The sequence below is a fragment of the Dendrobates tinctorius genome, unplaced genomic scaffold, assembly GCF_039654945.1.
Source record: "Dendrobates tinctorius isolate UK_male_01 unplaced genomic scaffold, ASM3965494v1 ptg000023l, whole genome shotgun sequence".
Classification (NCBI taxonomy): domain Eukaryota; kingdom Metazoa; phylum Chordata; class Amphibia; order Anura; family Dendrobatidae; genus Dendrobates; species Dendrobates tinctorius.
Window position 1 is genome coordinate 4821106 of NW_027361691.1, and position 16239 is coordinate 4837344.

The window sequence follows — 16239 nt, forward strand, 5'->3', positions numbered from 1 at the left end:
CAGATGCCAAAGTGAAGAGGTGTAGATGGATGTGGCAGTGTAAGTGGAAGAAGCACGGGAGGAGGTATCCAACACTGTTTTTGTGGAGTTTTTGTTTTTTAGGGAAATTGCTTTCAAGTTTTGTTACGATAATTGCTGGGTTCTGTAGGTGTACTATACAGTGGGTACGGAAATTATTCAGACCACTTTATATTTTTCACTCTTTGTTTCTTTGCAGCCATTTGGCAAATTCAAAAAAGTTCATTCTTTTTCTCATTAATGTACACTCTGCACTAGAGTTGAGCGAAACGGGTCGAAAAAATTGAAAAGTCGCCGACTTTCGCCAAAGTCGGGTTTCATGAAACGAAACCCGACCTTAGCGTGAGGTCGGCCACGAGGTCGGCGACTTTAGCACCAAAGTCGCGTTTCAAAAGATGCTTGAGCGCCCTTTTTGCAGCCAATCATGAAGAACGGACACTGTGGGCAACGTGATGGCATAGGCAGCGGTCACCACCATCTTGGAGAAGGGCATGCAAGTGATTGGCTTGCTTTGTGGGGCATCACAGGGGTATAAAAGGGTGGGGATGCCAACCGCCATGTTACTCATGCTAATCTCAGAATAGGGAGAGCTGCTGCTGGTGATTCTGTAGGGAGAGCGTTAGGCAGGGAAGAAGATACCAAAAACTGATTCTGCTGCTAGAGACTTTGCCTGTACAACACACCAGTCACTGTGCAGTGCAAGGGGAGGCTATATTTTGGTGCCTCAGCTCTGTTGATTAATAGGCTGCCTTTTAAGGATACCTTGTAGCTGCATTGCTGTGTGCACACTGCTGAGCAAACTGCTTTTTTCAAAGCAATCCAGATTTTATTGTTTTGTCCTTGTGAGTTACTGAGCATTCATTTTTCACACACCGTACAGCGATGTACGCTCCTCACACAGTACCGTGTAACGGCTGTTATCACGGCCACAGTGAAGCTATCTGTGTGTGACTCTGTAAGGATAAGTCGAGGAGTTGTTCCGTTCTTACAGACCTACACTCTAGGGAGATTCCAGTTCTGCCCAATTCTATATACACCTTGTAGTTTGTCATACATTAGGCAATTTCTGCTGGTCACATTGTGGTGTTAAATAAACAGGGCTTGACTGAATCCAACAGTGTCCTGAAGTGTAGAGACATTCCAATTCTCCACAGTCCTCTATACACCTTGTACCTTGTTTTAAAGTACCAGAGAGTTGGTGGAAATTTGGGTACATTTTTCCAAAAAATGAGGAAGTGTGGTGGAAGAGTCACTGGTAATGATGGTGTTGGTGTTAGATCTGCTGGTAGTGGCAAAAGGAAAATAGCACCTAATGCAGGAGGTGTTGAGGCTGCGTCATCGTCTGGCTCCACAAGGCCTCGAAGGCTCCCTATTCTCTGTGTAGGTAAACCGCTTCTAAAGCCGGAGCTTCATGAACAAGTTTTGGCTTGCATTGCTGACTCAGCCTCCAGCTCTATCGCCTACTCTTCTGAAGTTTTAAAAAATAAAAGCCCTGAGTCGTCATTGGAGGCTCATGGTCATGAACCACACCTTTCCTTGTGTCCTTCACCCCTACCAAAATTGAAGGATGCGGCAGGCCACACTACAGATTACTCCATGGAGCTGCTTTCACATACCATGCCTGGGTTATCAAGTCAAATCGTGAATTACCCAGGCAAAGATGAATCTGACATGGAGTGCAATGATGCACAGCCACTGATAGATGATTCTGCTGGTACATTTACTCAGAGCACTACATTGTCCTCGCTGTGTACTGAGACGGAATCTGATCCAGATGAAACTCAGGTCCCTCTTCCCGCATAGTATACCACCATACATGGTGCCACAGAGGAAGGTGCACATGACATTGAAGAAGAGGTGATGGATGACCCAGTTGTTGTCCCAGATTGGCATCCATTGGGGCTAGAGTGTGCCACTGCCAATAGCTCAGAAGAGGACGAGGAGCATCCGCAGAGGGCATCGACATGGCAACAGTTGTTATCTGGCAGGCCCGGAGCAGTCCAAAAACGGGTTACAAAAACCCAAAAAATTGCTGGACAACTTGGCCAGATGGTCCAAATAGCACAGCGTGCAAGGCCTCAAACTGTTTTCCCTAGTAGGAAGAGTGCAGTGTGGCACTTTTTTGAACAAAATCCTAATGATCAGGCAAAGGTTATCTGTAAGAATTGCGTAAAGACCTTTAGCCGAGGGAAAAATCTGAGAAATTTGAATACCAGTTGCAGGCTAAGACATTTAACCACCATGCACTTGCAAGCGTGGACGGACTACCAAAACTCACGTACCACATGTGCTGCTGCTCCCAAAGAAGGTAGTCAGCAACGCAACATTGTTTCCCCCACTGTAAGTCCACCGGTTAGCACACCGTCAGCAGCAAATGTTGAGTTGTCATTGCAAGGGCTAATCAGTCAGGGAATCACACTCTTATTGCAACGAAAGACTGAATCTAGGCCATCAGAAAGAACACCAACTCCATCACCATCATCAACCCTCTCTCAGTCCACCATGTCCACCGCTAGTTCCACCATATGCAGCTATCAAGTCCAGCTCACCCTTCCAGAGACTATGAGTAGGACAAAAAAGTACTCATCCTCTCATCCGCGTACACTGTGTTTGAACGCCCACATTGACAAACTAATCTCGTTGTAGATGATGCCCTATCGGTTGGTTGAAAGCGCAGCTTTCCGCGAACTAATGGCCTACGTAGTACCACGCTATCAACTACTGAGTCGCCACTTCTTTTCTCGCAAAGCCATCCCAGCCCTCCACCTTCATGTGAAAGACTGCATTGTCCATGCACTCAAGCAGTCAGTGAGTGGAAAGGTGCACCTCACAACTGATGCATGGTCCAGTAGGCATGGCCAGGGTCGTTACGTGCCCATCACTGCGCACTGGGTTAATGTGGTGTATGCAGGGTCCACAGGGAACAGCGGTGGTGGAACAGTGCTGCCTAGCCCACGGTATAGGAAACAGTTGGCTGTAGGCGTTCGGCCCTCCTCCTCCTCGAAAGCTGGTCCACAGAGCGCAGTCGCAAGAGCACTGCATCTGCAGCTGACAATGTTGCAAACGAGGTGTCCCCCTATCGATCAGCTAGTGGAAAGCGTCAGCAGGCTGTGTTGCAGATGATGTGTTTGGGCGACAGACACACCGCGGAGGTACTGGCCGACTACTTTCAGCGACAAACTGACTGGGCAGTCTATATCTTGAGGCAGGCAAGGTAGTTAGTGATAACAGCCGGAATTTTGTGGCAGCCATAGCCCTTTCAAAACTCAGACACATACCTTGCTTGACTCACACCTTCAAACTGGTGGTGCAGTGCTTCCTCACTAATTATTCGGAGTTAACAGGCCTGCTCCAGAAGGTTCGAAGACTGTGCTCGCACATCCGCCGGTCGCCGGTACACTCCAGTCGAATGCATAAGCTGCAGCGATTGATCCACCTTCCCAAGCACCGCCTAATTATCGACGCTGCAACAAGGTGGAACTCCACCCTGCACATGGTTGAGCGGCTGTGCGAACAAAGGCAGGCCGTAATGCATTTGTGGGAGGATACCCGGGCAGGCACTTTGAGGGCAGACATGGAGTTGACAGGTGTGCAGTGGTCGAAGCTGAAAGACCTCTGTAAAGTCCTTCAGTGTTTTGAGGAATGCACACGGCTGGTAAGCTCAGACGACACCTTCATAAGCATGAGGATCCCACTTATGCATCTGCTCATGCAAACTGTGACGCACATTAAGGGGCAGGCGTCTGCAGCCAAGGTTGATGAGGAGGAAGACGAGGAGTGAAGCCTTGATGACAGTCAGCCATTGTCTGGTCAGGGAACTGTCGTGGACGAGGTGGAGGAAGAAGAGGAAGAGGAGGAGGAAGATGATGGGGATAATTATTTAGGGAAGGAGGATGCTTCTCGTGGGGCAAGAGAAAATATTGGCTTTGCAAGGTCTGGTACTGGGTTTGAGCGTGATTGGAGGGATGTGGATTTGCCTGAAAGTGCTCCTCCACCCAGCACTCGCAGTGCATCATTGACACCTGGAACATTGACCCACATGTCAGATTATGCCTTGCAGATCCTAAAAAGGGACTCCCGCATTGCCCAAATGATGAACGATGATGACTACTGGTTGGCCAGCATCCTGGATCCACGCTATATAGGCAAATTCCAAAACATCATGCCACAGGAGAACCTTGACCTAATATTGGCTAATAAACAAGCTACTCTGGTAAACCGGTTGGTTGAGGCATTCCCAGCACACAGCAGCGGTGAAGGTTCTCACACAAGCCGTAGGGGCCGGGTGCAACTTGGAACAGGTGTTCGTGGTGCACACATCAGAAGTGGCGTTGGAGACAGGGGTTTCATGACCATGCTGTGGACGGATTTTTCAAGTCCCGCTCACACGACTGGTAATACTGCATCAATTGAAAGTGACAGGAGACAGCACTTGTCAAGTATGGTTACAAACTACTTTTCCTCCCATATCGATGTTCTCCCTCACAGGTTATTCCCATTTGACTATTGGGCAGTTAAACTGGACACCTGGCCTGAATTGGCACAATATACCTTACAGGAGCTCGCATGCCCAGCTGCAAGTGTGCTATCGGAAAGAGTCTTCAGTGCTGCTGGATCAATACTGACAGAAAAAAGGACCCGTCTGTCGACCCAATATGTGGATGATCTAACCTTCATTAAAATGAACCATGCATGGGTTTCCAAGGATTTTGTCCCACCTTACCCTGATGACACATAGGTTGCCAGAAATATTGCTTTCTTTGGTCCGCCTGTTCCTGGGACTTGACCAATTTCGCCTTTAGCAGCAGGTGAATGTCCCACATCAACATATGGCATTTTGTAAACCTCCCTAACTGGGCAGCCTCCTCCCCCTGGGCCGGGGTCACCACCGAGCGCATGCAACCATGCGAGTGCCGTTGCCCTGGACAGGTGGGTGGGCCGACTCGTGGGCTCGGGACTGACACAGGGTCCCTCATAGTGCAATCAAGTGTCTCTGATGGTGGGGGTGCACACCCGCCATCAGACACACCACCGTACTATGAGGGGCCCAGTGCCAGTGCTGACCTCCACGAGTGGGCCCCCCTTGTTTGGGCAGGGCCCCAGCATTTGCAATGTTTTCCTCTCCCTGCTCCTCCGCTGTGTAGTCTGGGCTGTCAAATCCATCACTGGGACTGCCACTTCAAATTTGGTGAACTGATACAAGATGATGGTTAAGACGTAGCTATGCCCTGTCCCGCTGGCCGGGATCTAGCTTCAGATGATCAATGGCTTCCATTTCTTATGGACGTCGACTTACAATGACATGCAGTGGTGGTTTCTCATCAGCTTTAACAGTTTTCCTACCCACAGACGTGTGACATTCCAGCGCACATTTTTAAATGTGCCCTCCCTCTCATGCCAATCCAATTGAATCACCTACAGCCTGTGGCTTCTGTGTTTTGCACTCCAAAGTTACGTGAGAGATCATGATAGGCAATGAGCACCATGTTTACATCTGTCGCTGTGATCAAAATTGGATGGATATGAGTAACGGTGATGGGATCAACGGTGCTGCAATACAGCAACACTTTCTTCACAAAGAAAGGTTTTTGCTGTGTCCACACACTAATTATTTGAGGGTCAGCATCGCCTCTGAGAATTGTGACGGAAGTTGTTCCCGTGAATAGTAATTTGTAGATTTCTGCAATCACTAGACTTTAGGTCAATAATTGTATGCATCTCATTTCCTATTGCAGAGAGTCTGGGCTGTCTTACTGAGACAGAAATATAAATGAAGATTTAAAAATACCACCAAAAGTGTTTCATGGTGTACGCTTGAAATACATTTCCTTTTTTCTAATTTTTAGATTGTTGTGTAATCCATGCAGAGAACATGGAGATTTTAAATGTTTAAACTATGCTCTATATAACTGCTATCCAGTGATAATGTACCGTATCTCAACTTTGTACAATCTGGTCAAATCCATACTGGGCCTGAGACCGTCTGAGCCTGCCTCTTGATTGATACACATAGGTTTTTAATGTGTAAACTAGGCAACATATATACGTGTTATCCGTTGTAACTGTACCCTTTATCAACTTTCTTGAATCTTGTAGAATCCATACTGGGCCTGAGAATGGCTGCAGAGCTGTTAAGCAAGCTACAGCACCTCTGGTTTGGACACGTAATGTTTTGCATTTTTTCTGGAATGGCGGTTAGGCCGAAATCAGGAATTGCTGTTGACCTGCACTTACTGGGAAATCATCATTTGCGGAGAATAATTGGAATCCCAGATCCCCATCACTGACGGTGTTCAGCGGGTTATCTGCACCTGTAAGCGACAAAAGCTGGTCCTTTCAGTGTAGCGCGCATGTAGCCCCGGACATGGAAGGCCATGATAACCCTGTTATTACTCGATAGCGCATGCCAGAGCCTCGCGTATCCCTCTAGTAAGCTTTACCCGTACCGCAGGGGCATGCCGGAGTCTCGTTCGTTAACGTAATAAAGCGGACAAATCGCTAGCACAACTACTAACGGACAAACCACACCACACACAGAATCGACAAAGCTTTCAATGTGTGCATCTTTTTGTGAAGTGGCATGGTTGTGGTTTCCCCGGTGGAGTCCAATTAAGCCGCAGGCTCCACTCCTGGTGGTGCGCTATTGGACATTCCTTTAAGGTTCAGCTTTGCATCCATACTGCCCCTAGAAACAAACTCTTTGCCTTCATGGACGCTGTTTTGAGGTTCGTGGGAATAACGCCGCCCGATCGCCAGTTGCCATAATTTATTGGTGGGAAGAACAACGGTATATGATCGTGTTCATTTTCAGATTTTGATTTTCTTTTTTACATTTTCATTCCAGCCTTTCTTGACTTCATAAGGGCATGACAAGCCTATATCTGTGTCTCCTCCACCTCCTCCTTTTACTCCTCCACCTCTTTTGTAAATGTAGTTGCCCTTTTCCATATGTTATTTTTGTCTTCTGAGCATTTTGTCGGCTTTGGGACACCTTTTAAGGTATTTTGTAATTGTTTTCTATGTGTTTGTGTTTGCCTGGCATGGTTTTCAGTGTGAGATTGACAATTATCCTTTGACTGAATAGAGCTGTACGCTTCTGATACAGTGCCATATATGTGATGTTATTTTGTGTCTATTTTGTGCTAAATTTGGAAGTTTGGTGGAAGAGGCCGCGGACGTGGGCATGGGGGGGCCAGCTGGTGCTGATGGTGGTGGTGGTGCATCTGCTGGTAGTGGCAAAAACACAATAGCAGCTAAGGCAGGAGGTGTTGAGCCTGCGTCATGGTCTGTCTACGGAACGCCTGGAAGGCTACTGTTATGAGCGGTGGAACGCACTAAATAAAATTAAAATAAAGTGCGTTCACCGCTCGGGGTCCACCGTGCGGTAGATGAAAAAACCGCTGCTGAAAGAGGCAGGGCACTCAGGCGGAGATGTGCACAGGACTTTAGCTGCAGTCACTGCACTAAAACAGACTCTGTTATATGCACAGAACTGCCAACAAAACATAAATACCGCTGAGTCTGTTTAGGGTCACAGACTTCAGCGATGTGGACACGGTATTAAAGCTCACAGAAATAGCCTTAAACACCAGGACTATCCCCTCTAGACCTACCGTAAAACTTAAGGTATGAGGTGTCGCAACTGCGAACACCCGGGAGGCTGCAACCGCAGCACGGCGTGAACAGAGCCGCAAGCAAGGCGCTGCAAGGACGCTGGCGCAATGCAGGACGCTTAGCTGCTGCAAAAGGTATGGCTGGACCGCGCTGGCGCTAGCGCTGCTACTGGCGGCTGCCCAATCACTCACACAACCGCAATATCAGAGGGAAGGGGTTTCATAATAAGTCATCCACCAGTCCAAGCATCCATTACCATACACACAGCAGCAGTATGAAAATACTAGCGCATGGCGTAACGGCCATGCAGACTTTTTCTAGCGTTCGGGACCTGCCGAAAATCTCCAGAGCCCTGAGCATACCCAATGGAATCAGGAACAGGACCTGAGCACCTGACTCCTGAAGTCCAATGGGAGCTCATCCCATGAGCATGCTCAGAAGAAGGGACGAAGGACTTAGCCTCTGGTGGCAAATGTGAGGATCTGTGTTCCTGCATAGGTATTGTAGGAACCAGATTCCTAACATTACCCCCCTCCTAGGGCCCCCCCTCCCTGAAGCCTCCGACCCACCAGCCTGTGCCCGGCAATGGCACAGACCTCAGACTCGCCAAACAGCGAACCTGATGTCCTAGTAGGTGAAACTGAAAACCGGGACATATGGATGGTATCAGCGGAGGTCAGGTCACCAGGTCTCAGGAGGGATACCCTGTTGACAATAGGAGCGGAAGGTTTAGGAGACCGCCGCCGTGTATCGACGGCCGTCACCACCCTCCATTCGGGAAGACTGTCCCGAGCACATAACGTGCATGCCCGAATTAATTTTTTGACGTCTCGAGCTTTATGGGGCCACCAATACGCTCCAGCCAAGGTGTATATGAGCCGACATGTTTTATAAAAAAAAAGCCATTTTATAAAAATAAAGTGAACTTTACTGTTGGAACTGGTGAAACATATATACAGCAGGCATCAGGTACAAAGTTTCTTTTCACATCTTCGGTTTTACACAGAGGCACAGGCATGGCGGTCACATGTGACAGCATCACAACATTTCAGCAATAAAACATAGGTGACTAGACATAGGTTACACCCCCCATTACTAACCCTATAGTGAAATGTAATAAAGACAAGCAGCCCCATACTATGATGTTCCCAACTCCAAACTTCACTGTTGGTATGGTGATTTTGGGGTGATATGTAGTCCCTTTTGACCTCCAAACATGGTGTGCATTATGGCATCCAAAGAGTTCAATTTTGGTCTCATCTAGGCAGACTATATTGTCTCAGTATTTCACAGGCTTGTCTAAATGTTGTGGAGGAAACTTTAAACATGCCTGAACATGCTTTTTATTCAGCAATGGAGTCTTGTGTGGTGAGCGTGCATAGAGGCCATGGAGGTTCAGTGCATTACTTATTATTTTATTTAAAACTAGCTGAAGTGCCCGGCGCTGCCCGGGCATAGTAACTAACTGTGGCTAGTTATAGCAAATTATAATTATCCTCCATCACATAGTCCCGTGCCCATATAACCATCATGCATATCCTCCATCCCATAGTCAACCATTATAACATCATAATGAGAGGCGGCAGGTCTTGCAACCTATGATGACATCAGCGTCGCCATGGCAACCACTATGACATCATAATGAGGGGCGTGGCTTGACGGGCACACACTTTTTCCCCAGTATGTAGATAGGGGCAAAATTGTTTGGTGAATTGGAACGCGCGGGGTTAAATTTTCGCCTCACAACATAGCTTAGGACGCTCTCGGGGTCCAGACGTGTGACTGTGCCAAATTTTGTGGCTGTAGCTGCGACGGTGCGGATGCCTATCCTGGACATACACACATACACATACATACACACATACATTCACACTTTGAGCTTTATATATTAGATAATTGTATCTGCTGATTCAAGTCCATTTTGTAGTTTTCCACTGCTCTTGAACAACTCTTCTGATAATTCTTTCCACTACTCTGAAATCCTGCAAGGATCACCTGATCTTACCTGGTTTATAGTGAAATTATCTACTTTCCATTTACAGATCATGACCTCAAAAGTGTTCACTGGAGCATTCAGTAGTTTAGGAAGTCATCCGTCACCAATGCCATCAGTAGGTTTTGCAACAATAAGGTTGAGAAGGTCTTGAGACAGCTCACTTGTTTTACCCATTATGAGCTATTTCTTGTGTGGCACCTTGGTAATGAGACACCTTTTTTTAGGCAATCAGTTGAACCAGCTGATATTATTTTTCACTAGCAGGATTGCTTTTTAATTACCAATAGATTTTAGCTGGTGTCGTGGCTTTCCATGGCTTTTAGCACCTCTCTTTCTTCCTGTGTTCAATATTTTTTTCTGTGTCATTTTTACATTCTTACACATAATTTATGGACATCTGTGGTTTGATCTCTTTGCCTTTGTGGGTTTAATGGGTTGTTAACGACAAATATGACAAATATGTGTTTAGAAATATGTTTACTTAGAAAATGGTGATGTATTCAATACTTATTTCATGCGCTGTATGTATACACATACACACACCTCTTTAGATGATAAATCACACATAGCATTTGTAACATACTAAGTGAACAAGGTCCATTACAACACACTTTTATGAATCCCTATAAAGGCAGCAAAGGAACGAAAGAGGATAGTAATATAAGTCTAAATCAACATAATAATTTTGAACTTTAGAAAAGATTGTGCAAAAATCCTGCACTGTGTTCCTCTACAGCCCCAGGTTTATATATATTACTGTCATCTTTAGGGCTCATACTCACTTGTGAGAGACTCGTACCATTCTCATGCGAGTATCTCGCATGAAAACCTGGCACTGCCACCGGCACTCGGACTGGAGCGTGCGGCTACGTGTATTTCTATGCCGCCGCCACACGCTCCAGTGCCAGTGCTGGCGGCAGTGCCAGGTTTTCATGCCAGAGGCTCTCACGAGAATGGTGCGAGTCTCTCACAAGTGAGTATGAGCCCTTATACTGTTTTTTCTGCGGTTAGTAATTTTCTCCCCATCTAATTGTATATTTCCCGATGGACTTACAAGGTGACAAGTTCTAGGAATCCACTTCTATTCACATACTGGAGGTCTCTACATTACATTAAGTATGGCCGAAACAGCCTCAACTTGCATGTAAAAATGGAGGGAAATTGCTGTAAAAGGTAGGAATAATTTTTCAGGTAACATCAAACTATTAGACTGGTATATTGCATTGGTCATTGCAATACAGTGATTCCAATCTGAGAGTAAATTGATCCAGCAGTTGTTAATAGGTAGCAAGATGTGTAGCTGATCCTATGGCCGGGGTCACACTAACCGACGAAAAATACGGTCCGTAGTTTACATGCGTAATACGGATGAATGACCCCTAAATAGTGCTCCGTAGGTCATCCGTAAGCAAGGTGTGGTCGCGTATTTTGCGCATGTCAGCATCCGTATGTAATTCGTGTGGCATCCGTATGCAATCCGTATGGTGAGATTTTCTCGCAGCCTTGCAAAATGGACATTTAACGGTTTTGAGGCCTGCTAACTATTTAAATCATTAGCCTGCACCCTATTTATTGCCTCAGGAACAGGTGGCTGCCTCCATTCTGTCCATTTGTCACCTTGCATTCACTAGGTGTGTTGGTGTTGTATGTGCAACATGGCAAACAGTCTGAGTTTCAACACAACTGAGCAGGTTCTCTTCAACTGGCTTTTGTCACGCCTCTTTGGCCAACCATACCCAGTGATAGTGGATCCGCGGAGGAGGAGACGCATGTGGGTCCATCCACTTTTGAGGCAACGACTCACAAGAGGTCATTTTCACCGCCTCTATTCTTCTATGCGGGAGCATCCTGTCAAATTCTACCAATACTGTCGCATGAGCCTTGCAACATTTGATCGACTCTTGGAGACAGTGCGCCCTGGGATAACCTTTCAGGACACAAGGATGCGCAAAGCTATATCTGCAGAGGAGCGACTTCTACTCACAATACGGTATGTACTACACAACCACATTCTCTACGTTCATAATGTGTGGGCCAAAGTATGTATTTTTGGCTTATTGGACTAAGATTAATGCCCTCATCTTAGTCCACATATGTTTCAACTTACAGACCAGAATGTTATGTGTAATATGTACTGAATATCACTTAGTTATTGGGCAAACAAAGATGTGTGTGTTATTCGCTCTGAATTCCTAACAAGTTTGGTATGTATGTACCTGGTGTTTTTGTAATTTGGGCATTCTAAAATCTTCCTTTTCTGTTGTTCTTCAGCTTCCTGTCCACTGGCCTTTCTTATGCCGCCCTCCACCATGAGTTTCTCATTGGAAGATCTACCATTTCAGGCATAGTCAGGTCAACGTGTATTGAAATCTGGACAAGACTCCATCAACTCGTCATGCCCGAGCCCAGGATGGAAGTCTGGTTGAGGATATCAAGGGACTTTGAGGAGGAATGCCAGTTTCCTAATTGTATTGGGGCTCTTGATGGCAAACATATCCGGGTGCGTAAGCCTCCAAACTCTGGCTCCCAATTCTTCAATTATAAACAATACTTTTCTGTTGTATTGTTGGCTCTGGCAGACCCTAAATACAAGTTTATAATTATTGACATTGGGGCCTATGGAAGGACGGGAGACTCTCGAGTCTTCAATACTTCCATTATGGCTCGGCGGCTACGCACCAACCAGCTGGATCTACCACCACCACGCCAGCTACCAGGCTCCATTCCAGAATCAGTCCCTTATGTCCTTGTGGCAGATGAGGCGTTTCAGTTAACACGCAATGTCATGAGGCCATATCCCCGGCGCAACCTTGACCACAGGCGCAGAATTTTTAACTTGCGCCTATCACGTGCTCGGCGACTGGTGAAGTGTTCCTTTGGCATTCTTTATGCCAAATGGCGGGTACTCCAGTCTGCCATTCAGCTGAGTGAGCAAAATGTAAATGAAGTTGTGAAAGCCTGTGTGGTTCTTCATAACTTCACCAGGATACATGATTGTTCCTTCTCTGCTGGTGTTGTGCGTAGGCCGGACAATGTGCATAGGGTGAGACCACCTATCAACCTTCAACGTAGATCGCTCTCTGGGCTCAAAGTGCGTGATATTTTCACTAATTACTTTATGTCACCTGAGGGGGAAACTTCTTGGCAAGAGCATGCTGTATCTATGTTATAATGTTTGCTTTTATGTGTGTCTAAATATATATATTTCTACCCCTTCTGATTCTATGTCTGTTTAATGGCATTGTTAAGCGTATGTTAGTATGCTGATACGGTTTTTGATAATTGAGACAGAGACGTAAATTGTAGTAGACAAATTTTTACTTTTGCCTTTTTTTTGTTTCTTTTTTTAAAGGCAAACATATTTGTGCCATATGATAACTGGGGCAATGGGCCAAATTGCCCTTTTTGCAGATGTGAACATTTTTGAAGTATAAAATTTGCACACATTTCCAAAACAAACAGAATGTTATAACAAACTTGCTACATTAGACATTTTGAATCCAAAGCAAAAAAGATGTGTTCTCCATCAACAAAATTATATAAAAAAGATAAAACTCACATTTCTTAGGAATGTTTGATAATCATATTAATAAGCCACCATGACAGCCAAGGCTACCTTATGCGTTTCTGACACATATTACATGTCTGTAAAAAAGACTATATTTCACCAAGCTATACTGGGAAAGTGAAAGGATCAAAACAGACTACTCACTTGATAATGCCGAGAAAAGGCGTGCTGCCCTTATTCAAGTAGTCACTGTTTTGCCTGCTAAATATATTCCAGAATCAAGGCGAACAGCCTCAAGAACATCACGCTCTCTCTATGTATTATCAAGTGAGTAGTCTATTTTGATCCTTTGACTTTCCCAGTATAGCTTGGTGAAATATAGTCTTTTTTACAGACATGTAATATGTGTCAGAAACGCGTAAGGTAGCCTTGGCTGTCATGGTGGTTTATTAATATGATTATCAAACATTCCTAAGAAATGTGAGTTTTAGGCTTTTTATCTAAAATTGGTGATGGAAACCACTTCTTTTTTCCTTTGGATAGGGATTTTGAGCACCAGTTGAACCACACTGGGCATCTCCTGCCATCAGACCGCTTATGGACACTGATGTACAGTATGCGTAAACAATTTGCATGTTTTTATGCTGTTATAAATTGGGGAAAGTTGGGGAAGGAGAAGGCGGAAGAGCAGCCTGTGGTTGCTGCTGGCTACTTTGAGCAACATCGCCCTGTGTGGGGGCATACTGTTGCCCATGATGTGGGTAGTGTCCTTCCTCATGTGATTGTTGGGGGTACTGGCCAGAGTAATAATGATGAGGGGCATCTTGGTGGCTCTGGTACCCACCAATATAGCCATGTCATCCCCAACCAGGTTGGGACCAGCCTCCAGCACTGCATGGGAAAAAGTGGCCATATTGGTGGGGTTGGCTAGAGGCAGACATATGTTGCTGCTGCTGTGAAGGTTGGGTAGGAGGAGGAAGGGGGTTAGGTGTAGACCCACCTATTTGAGTATCTTCAGACCCTTCTTGAGCAAGCATCTGTGTGGGTGGTCTCATGCGCATTAGATTTCGGGGGGAATGCTGCCACCTCTCCAGATATTCAAACAGCTCATATGGGGAATTCTGGGGTGTGCTTGCATCAAGCAGGATCTGAAAACATCCTCGAATACGGAGCCTCACCTCACGGGAAAGGGTACAGAGATAAAGGGCCAGGCTTCACAAGTATGCCTCCTCACCATCATCTGTATTCACTCTAGCCAGATAATTTAGGACCCCTGTGTCCACATTGGTCCTGGTATCTTGTGCAGGGATCTGGCGCCTTCTTCGTCCTCGCCGGGATGTTCCAGCAGGCTGTGGGGAGCCCCAGATCTGGGCAGTTGGGCTGCTGCTCATGTTGCCCTGCTCCTCCAGTATGGGTGATGTTGCAGCAGCAGACGGTCCTGGTGGTGTGGTTTGGGGCACAGGCAATGGGTTCTCCTGAGATGATTCTTCACCCATGCTTCTTGTAGGGGGAGAAGATGGGCCAGCCACCTCATCCCCTACAGGGTCAATTATGGGCTCTGTATCTGAGCCCGTTCCTCTATCCGTAAGGTTGGAGTGAGTTCTGTTATGAAAGAGAACAGAGCCAAAAATACATTAATATTTTTGGCCCTGTAAAGTATCTGTGTATTGTGGTGTGAGGTATCTACTTACGGTCTCAGATCCAGAATAGGGGTGAGGAAGGAGAGGCGGTCATAATAAATGTATTTTCTTTTGACGTAGCCCGCATCACCACTCCTGGACCGCTGCTGACGTTCCCGCCTGTACTGATCGCGGATGCTGCGCCAGCGTTTCATCACATCTTCCACTGCAATGTGACAGGAAATATTATCAATTTTACATATCTGATCGGTCACATTTGCTACCAGTAGTCTAGGCATGTGGCCTTCTGGGGTGTGCTTTCTACCCAGGGTGGCATATCTAATTGGGGCATCCAGGCCAGATATACAGGGTCAGAATAGTTCACGTATCAAGTAACTACACTTAATAACTTGGTTGGCTAAGAGGATGAGGAGCTTGTGGCCTGGGCAAAATTACGGCAGTGTCAAACCATGTGTCACATCCAAATCTACCCGCCTCATGAGGAAAAAAGTAGAAGCACAGGAAGGGGGGGCTGATTCTGTATGCATTTTTTGATGTGAGGTAATTTTAATCATTTTTTGGCCTTGTGCTTACTCAGTTTCTGCTGCTCCTCACGTGGGCGATCACCAAAATCATGGAACATCTGCCGACATATGCGCCTCCATGACGCCTCCTTTCTTGCCCGGTTGGCATAATGGGCATCACGTTGGTCCCAGAGTTCGGGCCGCTCCTGCATCAGTACAATGAGCATCTCCACATTTAGGAAATATGGCGCCATGACGCTGCTGTACTCCGTGGAGGTGTACTTCCTGGATGTCTGGAGCGGTTTTTGAGCTCATTTGCATGTCTAGGCTTCCTGATGATGGATTGGCCCATTTCCTGTCACCAGCCAAAAGACCTGCGTATTTCTCGCAAGTCACATGTGTGGTCCGTGTGTAAACCGTATTTTTTGCGCACCCATAGACTTGCATTGGCGTATTACGGGCGCATGCTGCGATTGTCACGGATCGTAGAATGCGGCCGAGAAATATACGGCTGTTGGGAGCTGCCCCATAGAGAATCATTGGTCCGTGTGTAATGCGTGCTTTTAACGCCTCTCACTCGTCCGTATTCCTCTCTAGTGTGACCCCGGCCTATTACTGAGGATGGCGGGTGGAAACCAAATAGCATTGCACTCATTTCATTGGAAGAAGTATGCTCATAAGACATACTGATAGGGAACTTAGATTGTGATTCCCATTGAGGACAGCGATGATAATGTGTGCAAACTGTAAAGCGCTGCGGTATATGTTACCGCTATATAAAAATAAAGATTATTTTTTATAAGATGAAATGGTCTTTAAATAGGTCAAAAGTTAAACATGACATTTCCTTTGTATTTTAGGCAAAAAAAAGTTGTCATTTTTTTACATTTTAAAATGACAAAAAGGAAAATGGTTAAATGCAAAAGTTTGGGCACCCTTGGAGCTTTGTGTGCTCAGATA